Source organism: Mustela lutreola, chromosome 18 (assembly GCF_030435805.1).
Source record: "Mustela lutreola isolate mMusLut2 chromosome 18, mMusLut2.pri, whole genome shotgun sequence".
Lineage (NCBI taxonomy): Eukaryota > Metazoa > Chordata > Mammalia > Carnivora > Mustelidae > Mustela > Mustela lutreola.
In genome coordinates this window covers 1,625,901-1,641,728 of record NC_081307.1, presented here as the reverse complement: position 1 = coordinate 1,641,728, position 15,828 = coordinate 1,625,901, and the positions used below count along the sequence as shown (strand labels likewise).

At 52.9% G+C, this 15,828-nt stretch overlaps 1 long non-coding RNA gene across 1 annotated transcript; it reads right to left on the bottom strand.

Moving 5' to 3' along the window:
- Positions 1 to 1,151: 1,151 nt before the first annotated feature.
- Positions 1,152 to 14,384, bottom strand: LOC131820534 (uncharacterized). Its single transcript, XR_009349676.1, has 3 exons — positions 13,988 to 14,384; positions 13,218 to 13,411; positions 1,152 to 1,283 (listed from the first exon to the last, which is right to left on the bottom strand). It is a non-coding gene; the product is annotated as an uncharacterized LOC131820534 (long non-coding RNA).
- Positions 14,385 to 15,828: the final 1,444 nt, after the last annotated feature.

Below are 15,828 nucleotides of genomic sequence, written 5' to 3'. Positions count from 1 at the left end.
AGGGCCCCACGGGTTCCCTGGATACCGAGAAGTGGAGCGAGGGCTGTGGGGCAAGGGCTGTGGGGCGTAGGAGCACCAGTCCGCCAGGAACCTGTCCGCCAGGCCCCCCTCCCGCTCCCACAGACGAAGCAGCAGGTGGCAGCGGGCAGGAGGGCCCCAGTCTCCCTCTCTGCCTAGCGCCCCTACCCCTCCCCAGCCCCTCAGTACCTGAGTCAGCGGGGCACCAATGCACTCCCCCGCGCCCTGCCCTGCCAGCCCAGAACCCCTGCCTCCCCGGGAGGCGCTAATTGCACAGTGAGTTCGCTGGGACCTCAGAAGGCGGTGGGCCGGGGGCAGGCAGGTGCGGGCGCGATGCGGTGGGTGGGGGGCGGCAAACAGCGGTGCAGGCCTCTGCAGACCCGCCCGCCATCGCCCAGCCTCCTGTCTGTCCTGTCCGGTGAGGGGCCTGGCTGCGCCCCCTGCCGGTTCCCGCTGCTCTTCTGCTGACTCCAGGACCCCAGTCCCCCGCCCAATCCTGGCCTCCCTGCTGCTGCTTGAGCTCCAGGCTAGGCCCGCTGCCGCTCCTGGGCGGCCGAGCTGCGGCCCCGGTGCGGTGTGGCTGGCCCTTTTCTCTCCCCAGGGCACAGTGGAGCCGAGAGGGAAGGCCTGAGGGGATCTTCCGTCTGCTCAGTGCCAGTGGACACTCTCCAGGGGCCTCTCTACCTGGTGGGCTCCACCCATGGCCATCTTGGAACCCCTGGAATCCCCTTCAGAGACCAGGTGAAGCCCTCCTTGGGGAATCCAGGCTCCTGGGACCAAGGCGAGTTGATCTTGTGTACTGCTGTGTTTGTTCCCTGGCCTGGCATGGATTGACAGTTGCTGAATTGATCTATTCTGGAGTCATCAAGGGCAGAGGAAAGAGTTCAGGGCTGGGATCCCCAGGCCTGGGGTCCACACAGGCTTGGAGCCCTCTTGGCTGTCCCTGACAGAATGACCAAAGAGGAACCCTCAGAAACATGGATCTGCCTTGAACTGGCAGAGCATTCAGGGACAGGAAGGGGAATGTCTCCTTCGCAGAGTATCTGGAAGCCTGCAGTGGAAGATGGATTTATCTGAGCCATGGTCATTAGTGTTGGGCCAAGGAACCCCTGGCTTGCTTCTCCTACCTACATCCTAGGTCTAAAAGGGTGTCTGGGTGGCTCCCTCAGTGCAGCATCTGTCCAGGGTCCTGGGATCCAGCCCTGCATCTGGCTCCCTGCTCAGTGCAGATCCTGCTTCTCTTTCATCCTCTCCCTCTACTTGTGCTGTCAAATAAAATAAAAAAAAAAGTTAAGAGGGGGGACAAAATGGCACGGAAGTAGGAGGAGGCGTCTTTTCAACTTGTACCCCAAAATGAGCTGATTACCTACCAATCACCCATGAACTCCAATCACCCATGAAATCAGCCTGAGATCAGAATTATACACGTCTGGATCTCTACAGGGGAAGAAGAAGCCAGTGGGCAGGTAAAGCGGAGTGGGAACTGTGAACTGATATCAGAAGATAAACAAAAGGGGGAGGGAGCTACCAGAGGCAACCAGTTGGAAAGTAATACCCCAATACGAGCGAGAGTGCCCTGCGTCTGGGGACCAGCATTAACTTGGAGACTGGTTGAAAGCACTCCAAAAGAGCAAAGGATCTCGGGGGAAATTGTGGGAATCGGGGCAGCTAGGGACAGGGGCTTAAGTCCCAGGTCCCAGGACAGCCTCCCTTGGCGCTGAGGCAGAGAGAGTGCGGCAGAGAAACCAGCTCTTGGTCCCTAAGCTGCCAGTGCACTGGAGAATGCATGGGGTCCTTTTCCTGTGAGGGGATGGGAGCCACACCAGGCGGCAGAATGCGAGAGTCCTGCTATAGAGCCTGAGATACTCCCCTGAGAGAGGTATAAAGGCCCCGCCGGTGCCCTTTGATACACACCCTTGTTTCAGAGCCTGCACCAAACTCCTGCCCCAGAGAGGTGCGCGAAGGCCCAGCCTGGTGCTCTCGGACCTGTACCCCGTTCTCAGAGCCTGAGACCCGCGTGTGAACCTCTGTCTTCCCTGAAATTGGTGCATGTAAGGTGGGCGCTCTTAGACCCAGAAAGACCAGGCACTCCCAGCCCGGGCCAGCGGGAAAATCTCAGTGTGCGATTGCTGCTTGGAACCTCTCTAGCAGTCTAGAGGTGCCCAAAGCTGCTGCTGCCGTGCTTTTGGGTACAAGCAAAAGATCCTCCATCCCCAGGGACAGCGACTTGGAACCTGCTCTGCCAGCGGCCAAGGGGGAACTTATTTGGGCTCTGCAGCCAGACTGAGGCTTCTCTCTGAGAGGGAGATCAGGGTGCGGTTTGTTTTCCTCTAAAACTACAAAAACCATCAAAAGTGGTCAAAGTGAGAAAAAAAAGTGAACAAACAAGAAACCGCCAGAGAACAAAAGCCTGAAAAAAAAAAAAGTTTCCTCAGAGCCCACCCCCTTGAGGGGGGCGGGAGGACTTAAGTCAGGGAACATCATTGACTGAAAACCCACATGGCAGGCCCCTTCCCCAGAAAACAAACCAAGAAAGAAAAAAAAAAAAGAGAGAGAGAGAGAAAGTACTACAAGAGAACTACCACTACTACATAGGAAAACTTTTATCTTTCATTCATTACCACTATTCTGGTTCTTTTTTTATATATATCTATAGGTAATTTTTTTAACCCCAGCAGGATGGTGGAAGGGGTACATGGCTGAGTGCCTCCCGGGTCTGACCCTGTGTGATGCCACCCGGTGCCTTCAGCTGCCCTCTGGAAGGTGTTGCTTTAGTGGCAGAGCTGGAGGGCACCAAGCGTGTGTCTGTCTCCAAAGTCCTGGGCACCACATCACAATGCCTTCCTGAGAAGCAGAATCAAGGACAGTTGCTGATCTTCATTCCTTCCCACCAAAGGTATCTCATACACCATCTTTGGAAGTTGGAGCCAGGGGGCGCCTGGGTGGCTCAGTTGGTTAAGTGTCTGCCTTCAGCTCAGGTCATGATCCCAGGGTCCTGGGATCGAGTCCCACACATTTGCCTCCCTGCTCAGCGGGGAGCCTGCTTCTCCTTCTCCCTCTGCCATTCCCCCAACTTGTGCTTTCTGGCTCTCTGTGTGTCAAATAAGTGAATAAAATCTTTTTAAAACGTTTGGGCCAGGGGGCGCCTGGGTGGCTCAGTGGGTTAAGCCACTGCCTTCGGCTCAGGTCATGATCTCAGGGTCCTGGGATCGAGTCCCGCATCGGGCTCTCTGCTCGGCAGGGAGCCTGCTTCCCTCTCTCTCTCTCTCTCTCTGACTGCCTCTCCATCTACTTGTGATTTTTCTCTGTCAAATAAATAAATAAAATCTTAAAAAAAAAAAAAGTTTCGGCCAGGGACGCCTGGGTGGCTCAGTTGGTTAAGCCGCTGCCTTCGGCTTGGGTCATGATTCCAAGTTCCTGGGATCGAGTTCCACATCGGGCTCCTTGCTCGGCGGGGAACCTGCTTCTCTCGTTGCCTCTGCCTGCCTCTCTGCCTGCTTGTGTGTACTCTCTCTCTCTATCTCTGGCAAATAAATAAAATCTTTAAAAAAAAAAAAAGTGTGGGCCATAATCTTTAGCCATTCTACTTTCCCTGGGGTAATTTGCCACCTCCCTGAATTTACCTGCATCTTTCCCAAAATCTACTTATCTTCCTGCCTTCTTGACCATAATGAGTCTATAAATTTTCAATAGACAGTGTGAACTTACACTTGCTAATATTTGCATAACATGCACCTCTTTCGATCTCAAAGAAAAGCTTCACACCGCAAAGGTCTCTAATCTCCAATTAGGTTCTGTTCTGGGATCCCACTGGAATTCTACGCGCCTGTCCCCTAAGATGCCATAAATTGTGGTCCAGTTTCCCAGCCAGCCAAGGAAAGCACATGGGAAATCTTGCTGAAGTATGAGTAAGAGCCAATGAAAGGGAACATATTTATCTGCCTCGAATGCTGGGACCTGAGGAAAGCAAGTTTCATTACAGACAAATCAGGAAGGAGGTGCAGATTGCTTTTTATGTCACTCTGGAGTGGAGGTCTGCTCACTCACAGAAGCTCAAAATCTTCACAAAGGACAATGCCCCCCACCCCCAAAGTCAGCTGGGGATTCTCAGGAAAACTTTAAGTGAAAGTATTACGGATTCTCCAACTTCCCAAAATGCAGGAGGAACATCTACAAGCAAGACTGTCACCACTTTTAGACAATTACACTTATTTACCTTTTTTCTTCCTAGAAAATCATCCTCTCTCCCAATCCATGATCTTCTTTTTGTAACAGTTTCCTAAAGAAGGAAACAGGTGTCCTCCCATTCCAGTTCCATCCAAAATAATAAAATAAAAATCTTTAAAATTAAAAAAAAAAATTGTGATTTGTTGAGACAGAGCACATAAGCAGAGGGACAAGCAGACTCTCCCACTGAGCAGGAAGCCCGATTTGGGGCTCGATCCCAGGACCCTGAGACCATGACCTGAACCGAAGGCAGATGCTTAACCAACTGAGGAACCCTGGAAGCCCCAAAATAATTAAATTTTTAATCACTTTGCCATAGACACTTTTGGGTGGCTTTGAAACACCAGAATCTCATTGACTTATCAGTGTCCTCTTCACCATCTCAGAAAAGGACTGGGTACCTCTCAGAGGCCTCTCTCCCCTCCTGACCCAGGTCCCAGCCAAAGGTCCTTCACATTAGAGTATGAGGAACTGAGCGGGATGGGGTGTGGAAGCATCCTGGGGTGGGGTGGGGGGCTCTGGGGCCCTCCCACTCCCAACTTCAAAGACAGCGCCTGCTTTCCCCTGCCTCATATTGGTACCCTGGGTTTGCCCTCTTTAAGGTTCCTGGTTGCTGCAAACGTCTGAAAATCTCCTAAGTAGCACAAAAGCCATCATATGCACTTTGGCCACAAGCTCCCCAGAATGAGCCAGCAGCTCTGGGCTTCCCCGCACATCTTTCCTGACCCTCAGAACCCTGGGAAGGAGCCCCTTGGTGCAAAGTCACAGGGGGAGCCCACGCACAGCCCAGGCCTCCTGCCCCAGGTCCTCTCCAGCCATAAACTGACCCCCTAGCCCCTTCCAAACCGTCTACAGCCTCAAACCACCGACGTGCGGTTCAGCACCCATCTCCAGAGCGCAGGATGCTCGTGGCTTCCCGGCACCCTTCCCTGGCCGCTCCCAAAATCACCGTGGGAATGTCGCAGCAAGGAGACAGGGAATCGATTTTTATCCTCTGGGCTGTCTTCCCTCGTAGCCCCTCAGGAGTCCCCACGCAGCAATGCCGCGTGGGCCCTACTGCTCTGAATCCACTTCCCCCGAGGAATCCGCTTTTCTTCAGCGTCTGTGTCTGCAAACACGGCTCATCTAACACCCCCCACCAAACGTACCAAGAACCAACTGGGGAAGAAGTTCATTTCTGGCCGACAAGCCTTTAATCCCCAAGAGCTGTGGCTGATGCGGGAGCAGCTTTTCTCCAAATGGTGATTTTGATACAAGGTCGTTTTGCCTGCCGGCCCCCAACATCCCTGACGTGTTGCTCCCAGGGGCCTCCCCGCGGCCAGGCCTGAGAGTGGAGCCCACCCTTGGGCTCATTTTCCACCGCGCTGAATCCAGGCAGCGGCCCCGTCTCACTACAAAGGGTGCTGAGTAATGAGGTGCCGCCACTAGGAAGAGAGGCAGCAGGTCAGACAGATCTGGAGAATGACACTGGCCTTCAAGGGCCCCTCACAAGGGAAATACCATTAAGTAGCAGATCTGACCAGATATATTGTGTTCCACATTCACGCCGTAAGGATGGGGTTTCCTCGAGCCCTAGTCAAAGGAACTCTTTCACCCGAGATCACTTGACCAATCGGTGACTCAGTTTCCTTATACTAAAAATGAGGATAATAATACCTCACAAGATTGTTTTGAGGAGCACACACGTTACAAAGTGTTTAGAGGCACCTGGGTGGCTCAGTGGGTAAGCATCTGACTTCAGCTCAGGTCACGATCTCAGGGTCCTGGGATAGGGCCGTGTCAGGCTCCTTGCTCAGCGAGGAGTCTGCATGTCCCTCTCCCTCCCTCTTCACTTCCTGCCCTCTCTCTCTCTCTCAAATATATAAATAAAATCTTAAAAAAACCCGAAGTTCTTAGAACACTATATGCACATACTACAGGACACACAAGCACTTGTTAAACAGATAAAAGGGTACAAGAGGCTGGCTTCCCTTCAGATTTCTAATAGGCTCCTGTCTGGGGGTCTCTAGCTCTTAGGAAGTGGGCAGGCCGCACAAGCCCAAGATTGTAGAGTTCCTCCGAGGCCAAGTTCAGTTTTCTATGCAGGACAGAAAACCTGTAAAACACATTCCAGACTTGCTTCGCTGCCTTCCTAGTAGGGAATCCGTTCCCTCAAGAGTGGTCCAACCTCTCTTCTGCTATTTGGGATGTAGAAAACGTTTAGACATTTCTCCATTGGTGCTGATTCCATCCTCATTTTTAACAACCTAGCTGTGTGTTCATCTGGTCTTCTGTTAGTTCCTTTATTCAACAAACACAGAGGACTCACCGTGTCCTAACTGTGACCAAGACATCCAGCATCTCATCCCACAAGGGAAACATATTAGCAAATGTGGCAGCAAAGAGGGATGGGGTAAGGCAGTGACATCTGAATCAAGACCAAACTAACAAGCAGAGCCTGCCATGAAGAACATTCCAGGTATGGGCCCCATAGGCATGAAGGTGGAAATGAATAGATTATGTGCAGACAGCAGGACAGGGGACTAAGGGGACACTGGAAAGGAAGGCTGCGGAGCAGCTGTCGGCATTGGAGGCCTTGCGAAGGACTCTGGAATTCCCTTTGGTTTCAGCCGGAAGCTACATGAAGGTTTAAGCGGGGTATCATCAGATTAGCCTATATTTGTAAAAGATCACTCCTCTTCCACAGAAGAAATGGGGATGGGGTGGGGGTGTCCACGAGCCTAGAAGCTGGAAATGGAAGCAGATGAAGTTTCCAATATCCTGGCCAAGGAGTGAGTCTGTCGCAGTGAGAGTGTCAAGATTTGCAGTTCTAAACTTTTTAGTAAAGTGGCTTATTAGACACACAGCTAACTATTGCCCGGGGTTCCTACTTTTGAAATAAGTTTTTTCTGAAACTCAAAAAGGGGAGAGGGGCTCTCTGCACCACGTGCCAGTCGGGGCGGAACATCATCATCACATTACAGGGTGTTTTCAGAGCCTGTTATCCTTTCAGTACGACATCCCTCCCACCCCGAGACAACACCGTGCCTCTTTCCGCCAACAGAAGTTGAGTTTTTCCCTTTCCCTCTTCCTTCTTTCGAGGGCAGAGCTCAGGGCTTCTCCAGAGATTCCATCCTAAGTTCATAGATCTCACCGAGCCGACCACATTCCCCTCCCTGTGGGCGCCAGAAAACGCCGGAAACATCTGTATCTGCACCTGAACATGGGACCTTGGATCCCAGCTACAGTTACTTGTGCTGTGGTAACAAGGACATCATGTCGCGTTTCAGGACATTTTCATAAATAAGGCCTCAGGTCGGGATGCTCAGGGTAGGAAAAGGGTGGGTCCGCCCCCGGGCAGAGTGGAATACCTTCTCTCTCCTCCTGGCCTTTGACCAAGTTGGAGATGCCCTGTTCCTTCCTCTTCACCTGAGTAATCATTATCTCTGCTTCCAGAAGCAGCTCAGGGGGCCACCTCCATCACAGGGGCCACCTCCTCCCTAACCCCGCTGGACCAGGTGGCCCTCCCCAGAATTCCATATAAATACCTGTTAACGTTGATCCCACTGCTTCCCAGAGGCTCTTTCTCCTTGTCTTTACTTTGTCTCTCCTGCTGGACTCCAGGAGACAGGTCTCACTCATCATTTTATCCCAGCAGGGTTCAATATATTGCTGAATTAACACATGGCATGTCCCGCACATCGCTGGCGGCTGGATGAACTGGAACACAGTGTGGCAGCATGCAGTGAAGCAGGGGTTCTCAGAGCACCAGGGGGTTCAGTCGGTGAAGCATCTGCCTTTGGCTCAGGTCATGATCCTAAGGTCCTGGGATCCAGGCCTGCACCGGGATCCCTACTCAACAGGGAGTTGGCTTCTCCCTCTCCCTCTGCTTCTCCCCTCCCTCTCAAATAAATAAATAAAATCTTTTCAAAAAATAAATTTTAAATAAATTTTAAAAAAATTAAGCAGTTGTTCTCAGCTGCAGGTGATTTGGCTCCCCAGGGGACATATGGCAATGCCTGGAGAAACATTTGGTTGATGTAATTGGAGGAAAGGGCGCCACTGGGCATTTGGTGGGGAGAGGCCAAATGGAGGTGGCCAACATCTGGCCATGCACAAGACAGGCCTCAGCAAAACATCACCCAATCCACGAGGTTGACAGGGGAGACCCGCATCTAATCTAGGACCTGGCAAACCTTTTCCTAGGTTTACATGCTCAAGGGAAATGTATCTGTCCATCAAAACCACAAGAATGTCTGAAGCAGCTTATCCTCAGAAGCCCCAAACTGGATGCCATGTAAAAGACCATTAACAGGAGAACGGATAACCGACTACAGTACCTACGTGATGGAAGACAACAGACGATAACGAAATTTAAGATGCCACATACGCGACAACAAGAAGGAATCCATAGATGTCCTGAGGAACGGAACCACCAGAGCAAGGTAACAGGCAAACTTGATCGCTGGTGATGGAAGAGAAGCAGGGGGCAGGGAGTGACTGACTGGGAAGGAGCAGGAGGGAACCTCTGGTGTGCTCAGAACGTTCCTGATCCTCATCTGGGTAGTAGTTACACACAGCGTGCCGCATGCTAGGACTCACGTGCTGTGTGTGTGTATTACACCTCAGCAAGCTTTACCAAAGGCAACAGTCCTCTAAGAGCCCCAGCGGGCAGGAATCACACACTGGAGCAGGTCCTCCGAGCATGACATTCTAAGGATTTCGGTGCACAGCCAGCAGGAGCATTGTAGATATGTTTATGGAGACCTATTTCACCACAGACACCAAAAACCTTACAGTGGGTCCTTGATTCAATTCTGCTTCGGTCATTTTCTGCTAAGGATTGTGCTACAGATGTGCACACAGACTTAGGTTTCAAGAATTTTTATCACAGCAGAACAAATACAAGAGGGAGGCAGTAACAACACCGACCCAGAGGAAACTGTGTGATACCGCGGACTCATTAAAATCGACATTTAAAAATGTAAATGGAAAATGACTACAATATATTAATTACAATTAAAGAGCAGGTCACCCAACAAGCTGAAACCTAAGATATATGAAGAATATACTCAATATGATTAACTATGATTAGCTAAGGTCATGAGGGGTTATGGGATTTCTTAAAATTTTATCATTTTATTCCCTAAAATGTACATATATTACTTATTAATAAGAAAAAATACACAATCACACTTCTTAAAAATAAAGGTGAGTTTTCAACTCTAAAACTGAGTACCAGGGGCGCCTGGGTGGTTCAGTGGGTTAAAGCCTCTGCCTTCAGCTCAGGTCATGATCTCAGGGTCCTGGGATCGAGCCCCGCATTGGGCTCTCTGCTCAGCAGGGAGTCTGCTTCCTCGTCCCTCTCTCTGCCTGCCTCTCTGCCTACCTGTGATCTCTATCTGTCAAATAAAATAAATAAAATCTTTTAAAAAATAAAATAAATAAAATAAAACTGAGTACCAGACCCCACACAACCCCCAGATTCCCCATGGATTCAGAGCCCTGCTGCCTGCAGAAGCGCTCTATCCACGCTCATCACAGTGGCTGAGACAGATTAAATAAGGAGATAACATTCCAGATTTCCTGTCTCTTATCCGACTGTGCAGATTGGTTACACAAATCCAAATCCATACATGCATTAGACCTCACTGAACTGCGTACGCCCTGAGAAAAAGTTACAAGCAATTCCCTGTAAAAATACGAAAGTATTTCTGACAGCAAAAGTTTTCAGATGCTGTAAAGAAAAAAAAAACTAAAAAGGCACGACCTTCCCTGATTAATCAAGTCTCCCTCGAGAGAAGGCTACCACTTCCCCAGGTAATCTCATCGCCTCAGACGAAACCATGTTTCTCTGTGAAGTGGAGGTGATCGCGGCTCTCTCGGAGTACTCGCAAAGGTTTGGCGTGATTATGAAATGGAACACTATGACCGGGGCCCACTGGTTGTGGTCACCGTCATGCCCACAGCCTGAACACCACCTCCCTCCAGGAAGCTCCCTTCTCTTAATTCTGTGTGGTAGGGGCACGTGGCTGACTATTAGGGAGCACTGCATAAGGCGTACCCTGTCGCTCGCCCAGACGCCCAGCTCCTCCCGGAGCCACCGAATGCCAAAGCTGGGAGCAGGGGCTCACCGTGGACACCAATGCCGAGGGCCCAGGTACCTCAGCTCACAAACCCATTACGAGCGTATACATTTAACTCTAGCTTTAAGATGTTTCTCCTCTTACTTCTCAGTCAAAAAAGACTTTAAGCCGAGTAAACCAACAACAAACCCTAAGATAAAACATTTAACCATGTTAATTTCCAAAGCCCTACGGTGGTCTTCAGCTTCTCAAGGTCACACCTCCCTGCTGAATGATTACCGAGGGTTGCTGACATGGTACACAGAAAAAAAAAAAAAAAAAACTCTTAGGATGTCCAGCCTCTAAGAGAAAAAGCAAACAGCTCAGAATGCAGCCAGCCATGGCAAAGGAACCACCGACAAAGCCAAACACAGAGGGGCCCCTGAGCATCTGGGAATCTGCCTGTTCCTTTGCCTCCTCAGAGGGAACAAGTCACAAGACTGCTCGGAATGGGAAATGAGAAGGGCAGAAGCCTGGAAACCAGAGCGTCCTGAATTTCGTGCTGCTTCCAAGGAGTGAGCCCGCCTGCTGTGTCACTTATTTACACAGTGGGCAGGTGAGGCTGACAGCTTGAAGGGGTTATTTTAGAGGGAGAGCTGTAAGTCTGATCAGGAGAAGGTTCTGGACCCTGGGGTCCCAGCACGCATCTCCAGCTTCCAAGCTGACCCTCCCTTCAGACAGGGTTTAAGAGGCAGCAGGGCAAGCATGGTCTTTGTATTTAAATCACCTCAAGGGGGCCCATATCTCCAGGCACAACCAGAAGCCAGGGAGTAGAGGGAAAGGGGAGAGGGAGAGGCTACCTCCACTCCTATCTGCTGGCTGCACTTCTGGAGCGCCTGATCCATGAAGCTAAATGCGTGGACAGAACAGAAGGAAGAATCTGGGAAGACTGGAAGACTAGAAGAGCTGCTCGCTGACTAGTCTCAACCTGAACCACAGAAACACCTCTGCCTCCCTGCCCTCCTCCCCTCGGCTGGGCACCAGGTGCCTCCCTACTGCACTCCAGATGCAGATCCAAGCTCAGGGGTGCCCAGTGCTCTCTCCGGCGCAGGGACTCTAGGGCATCAGCGGGACTCCTAGACAGCACCTGTGATCTCTAATTTAAAACCAAAACCAAAATCCCCAACCAGCCCAAGCCAGCACAAGCAATACATATTTATGTGTAAGACACCTATGCACACATACACATTCACTTATCTACACACACACACACACACACACACACACGATTTTGAAGCAGAAGGCAGGCATGAAACCTGTTCCCTAAGTCCTTTGCTTTCCTCCTCTGCTTCTAGCAGCAACAGCCATTTCTGCTACGGATTTTCCTATTCGAGGGTTGATCAAATGCCACCGTCCTGTTTTCCACCCTTTCCTACCCCACCGGCCTGCTCACATCTGTCAGTGAACCAGGGAACAAAGATGGAAGACAGGCCCAAGCTGCCTTCCTAAAGTGGGGTTATATTTGACACTTTAATAAACCTCAGAGCCTGAGCCTCTCTGCTCTCAGACTGGCCAGGGTGCAGCTCTCACTCTTACCAAACCCGTCCATCTCCCCCCCTCCCCCACCGCGGGGCACAAGGGTTTTCTCTGCCTGGCATCTATTTCCAGGCCCCATAAATCATATCCCATTGTTCCAGGCCATCTGAACTCATGCTTAATAAACCATCCACCTCACCCTTCCGCCACCACCCCGAATTTCCCACAGGGAAAGACTGTTTCAAGAAGAAAAGGAAATTCTTCATTAGGGCTGGATTTTAAAAGCAAGCTTCCACAAAAAACCGGAAAACAAAATTGGGTATAAATACCATCCAATAACCACTAAATGTCTTTGGTTAAAGCACCTGCCTGCCTGTGATTCTCGGGTCCAGATGTGAGCTCAGTGCACATCCAAAGGAAGCAGAATTTGAACCTGATGCTAAATGACAAATGATCCTGAACTTCATGACCATTTAAGTGCCACAGTGGCTAGACTAAATTGCTCTGATGCAGAATTTCTCCCAAGTATAGGTTACTGAGAAACATAATATTGCTTGAAAATGTATTTAGGTGCGCTCATCCTTCTCAGACCAACACTCATGGCTCTTAGTCATAACCAGGCTTAAGCTAACACGATTCCCCTATTTTCCCCAGAGAGGGAGGGAAACAAGAGAACATGTCTCTCATGGTCCAAGATCAAAAACTGGATCACAGCACTCACAGCATCAAGTCTGCCAAACCAGAGCTCTGGGTACGTACAATTCTTAAAGAGCTAATTGAATGGAAAACAGCCATCTGGGGCTGGAAACCCTTATGACATTCTGGGAAATGTATGGGGTTTAAAAGGATTATGCAGGGTGATGTGACTTTCAAAATTCCCAAACTCTGAACTGAAGCCTAAATGAGAATATGTTAAATTCACCCATTCCAAAACACAGCACAGTTGACTCAGACCCTAGAGCCCAGCTGTAGCTCAGGGTGTCCACACTGCAGCCTGTCCGTGGGAGGTCTGCAGACCACTCCCTGCTGAGAGAATCCAGCCAACCCAATCAGCCTACCAGCAGGCTGTGGCACAAGGTCCAGATCCAAGCCCAGGCACCAGCCAGGGTTCCCTTTGGCCTGCCCTCCTATGGTTGAACAACAATCATGGAGAGCCACAGGGAGAGCAGCATTGGGTCCAGTATGGCCACTCCCTGGTCCTCCACAACACTGGTTGCACACTCTTCAACACAAGAAAATGGTGTGCAGAAACAAGGGCCTGCCACAGTAGGCTGTCGAGCAAGGAACAGAAAGCATCAGGGGACAGGTGGGACTGCTGGCTGGTCTCCACCTCTCCCAGAGGGCAGAGGCCGCAGAGCTTCTGCAGGCTAAGCAGAGACGTGTCAGAATTACCTTCCCAAAAAGAAGGCAGTAAAGGAGGATTTCAAGCAGCCACAACCGCCAGCAGGCCTGCAACCCCCAGATATCAGGGGCTTGACCATTACCATGTCGGTAAAAAGAACACACAAGTGCGTTCTGGAGCGAGAGCAGACAGCTTAACGCTGCTAACTGGTCCTCTCACTCTTCTCTGCTCTGAGCAAGTGATCCTGAAAGGCATGCACAAAGTTGGTCAGATTCACTGGAGAAAACACGAGCCAGTGAAGACGTCCCGGCTCACACTAGGCCTCCCTCCAAAGGCTGGCTGCCCCACCCCTGGCACTTGGGTAACGCTGCTCTGGGGCCATCCACACAAAACGATTTACGCACCCCCCACCCGCAACACACACACACACACACACACACACACACACACACACACATACACACATCGGGCCTTAGGAACCTAACTCAAATGCACCCCTAACGAGCAACCCCACAGGTGTGACTGGGTTGGACACTCCCAGCAAGGGAGGGAAGCCCCGCCCCTTGGGTCCTTGCCAGCGGCAGGGTGCCACCTGGGCCTCCGCCTCATCCTCTCCATCCGCGGGGAAGTCGGAGCGGCCCCCACCAACCACCACCACGAAACCAGATTGATTCTCGCAAATCCCCGCTGCCGGGGCCCCATCTGTGTGCTGACGCGAAAAGTCGCCCTCGAGCAGCCGGCCCGCGGAGCGTCTGGAGTTCTCCCAGCCCCGAGCTCACGCCTCCCCAGGCCGCCCCCGCCACCGCGGGCCGCGCCTTACCGCCAGTGTCCACGAAGCGCGGGGGCGGGCGGTCCCGCAGCGTGGCACTCCAACCCGCGCTGGCCTCGTCCTCGTCGGACTCCTGCGCTTCGGGGGCGTCGGGAGGCAGCGGGGGGCCGGGGCGCTCGTGTTCGTCGTCCGAGGAGGCGGCCGAGGAGGAGCGCGAGGCGGCGGATGTGCTGTAGAAGGGGTTCCCGCCGCTGTCCAGGCCTGACTCGCCGAACACGTCGTCCCAGATGTGCAGGCTCTCGTAGAGCGCGCAGGCCGCCTGGAGCAGCGCCGGCGCCCTCCTCCGCGCGCTCCCGCCGACCTAGGCCATGGCCCCGGCCGTCGCCCGCGCGCCCATCCCCCACAGCGCCTCCCAGCCGCAAGCGCCGGGCCGGGCCCGCGCCGCCGCCCGCCGCCCCCAACCAGCGCAGCCCGCAGCACAGCGCCCGCCGCCCCGCGCCCGGCCGGCCGGAAGTCTTGGCCGTCTGGGGCTCAGCGCCCGAAGAAGCGCCCTCGGAGCTCGGGCGCCTCAGGCTGCAGGCCACGGCGGTACGCAGAGAGCGCGGGCGGGAGGCAGGGGCTGCGCCAGGTCCAGGCGCCGCCGCTACCGCCGCCGCTCCTGTCGCCGCTACCGCCACTGCTGCGTCTCCTCGGCGCCCGCTGCGTCCCCTCGGCGCCCGCTGCGTCCCCTCGGCGCCCGCTGCGTCCCCGTGCGCCCTCCCGCGGCACCCCGCGCTCCCTGGCGGACCTTCCCGGGCGGGAGCTGCCAGAGACGGACCCCGCCTCCTCGCCCCTCCGGCCCGCCGGCCAATGGGGAGCAGGCCGGGGCGGGGCCCGCGGGGGGCACGCCCCACACCCCTTGCCCAGCGGGGCCAGGAGAACAGAGGCGGCGGCGGCGGCAAGGGGGAGGGCGGCCGGTGGCTTCCTCGCCTTCGGGACGTGTGGCCCCGCGCTGCCCCGCAGGGGGAAGGGAGGAACCGAGTGGGTGTCGGGGGTTGGGGGGAACGCAGCCGGTCTTCCCGCCACCCGAGCCGGCTCACGGAGAGTGAAGCCCGCCGCTCTTGGTCCCCTTCCATAGTAGGCGCCCGCGGTGGCGGGGAGCTGTCCGCCCCGGTGGTTCTGAACCAGGCGCTGCTGAAATTCCAGGTAGGCGCCGCCGGGCCCGGGGGTCACGATTCCCGCGGCTGCTGTGGCTGCTGCTGCTTCCGTGCTCCACAGCCTGCTGTGCCTTGAGCTTCATTCCTGGGGTCAGGTGGTGACTCAATCTCGCTTCAATACCCCTGTAATTTGAGGGGGTCAACATCCGATCTTAGTCATTCCTCCCGTCTTTGACCTTTGACATCTTTAAACTCAAAATATTCATTACCTTCCAAATATTAATTACTCTAACACCACCATTGCAACATCTCCACCCATACATTTGACACACTCGTCTGTTAAAATACGGCACAATCACCCAGGCTTCAGTGTTCTGATAAACAATAGATCAGAAAGGTTTCATCCATCCTTCTGCCTTGTCCAGGAGTGCGTGGCACTCATTCCGTTGATGGCGATACACATGATCAGGCGTTTCTTGCTCCTCTCTCCCTCCCACAATAATGCAATAAGTCACAATGATGGTAATTGGGCCATAAAGTCACTTGCACTCTGAAATAAAATAAATCCACAGAGATGTGAAGGGCTTGCAAATCCTACTGGGTATTAACTAAATAAGGATTACACGAAAGGGAAAGGCATATTGCTATTTCATGCATAAAGGATGCAGATGCATAAAGGGTGAAGATGTTGGGACCACCAGCTAAGGTCAGTTCTAACAGCAGGTGAGCAGCTTCTGCTCTCGCCCTTCCCTCGCA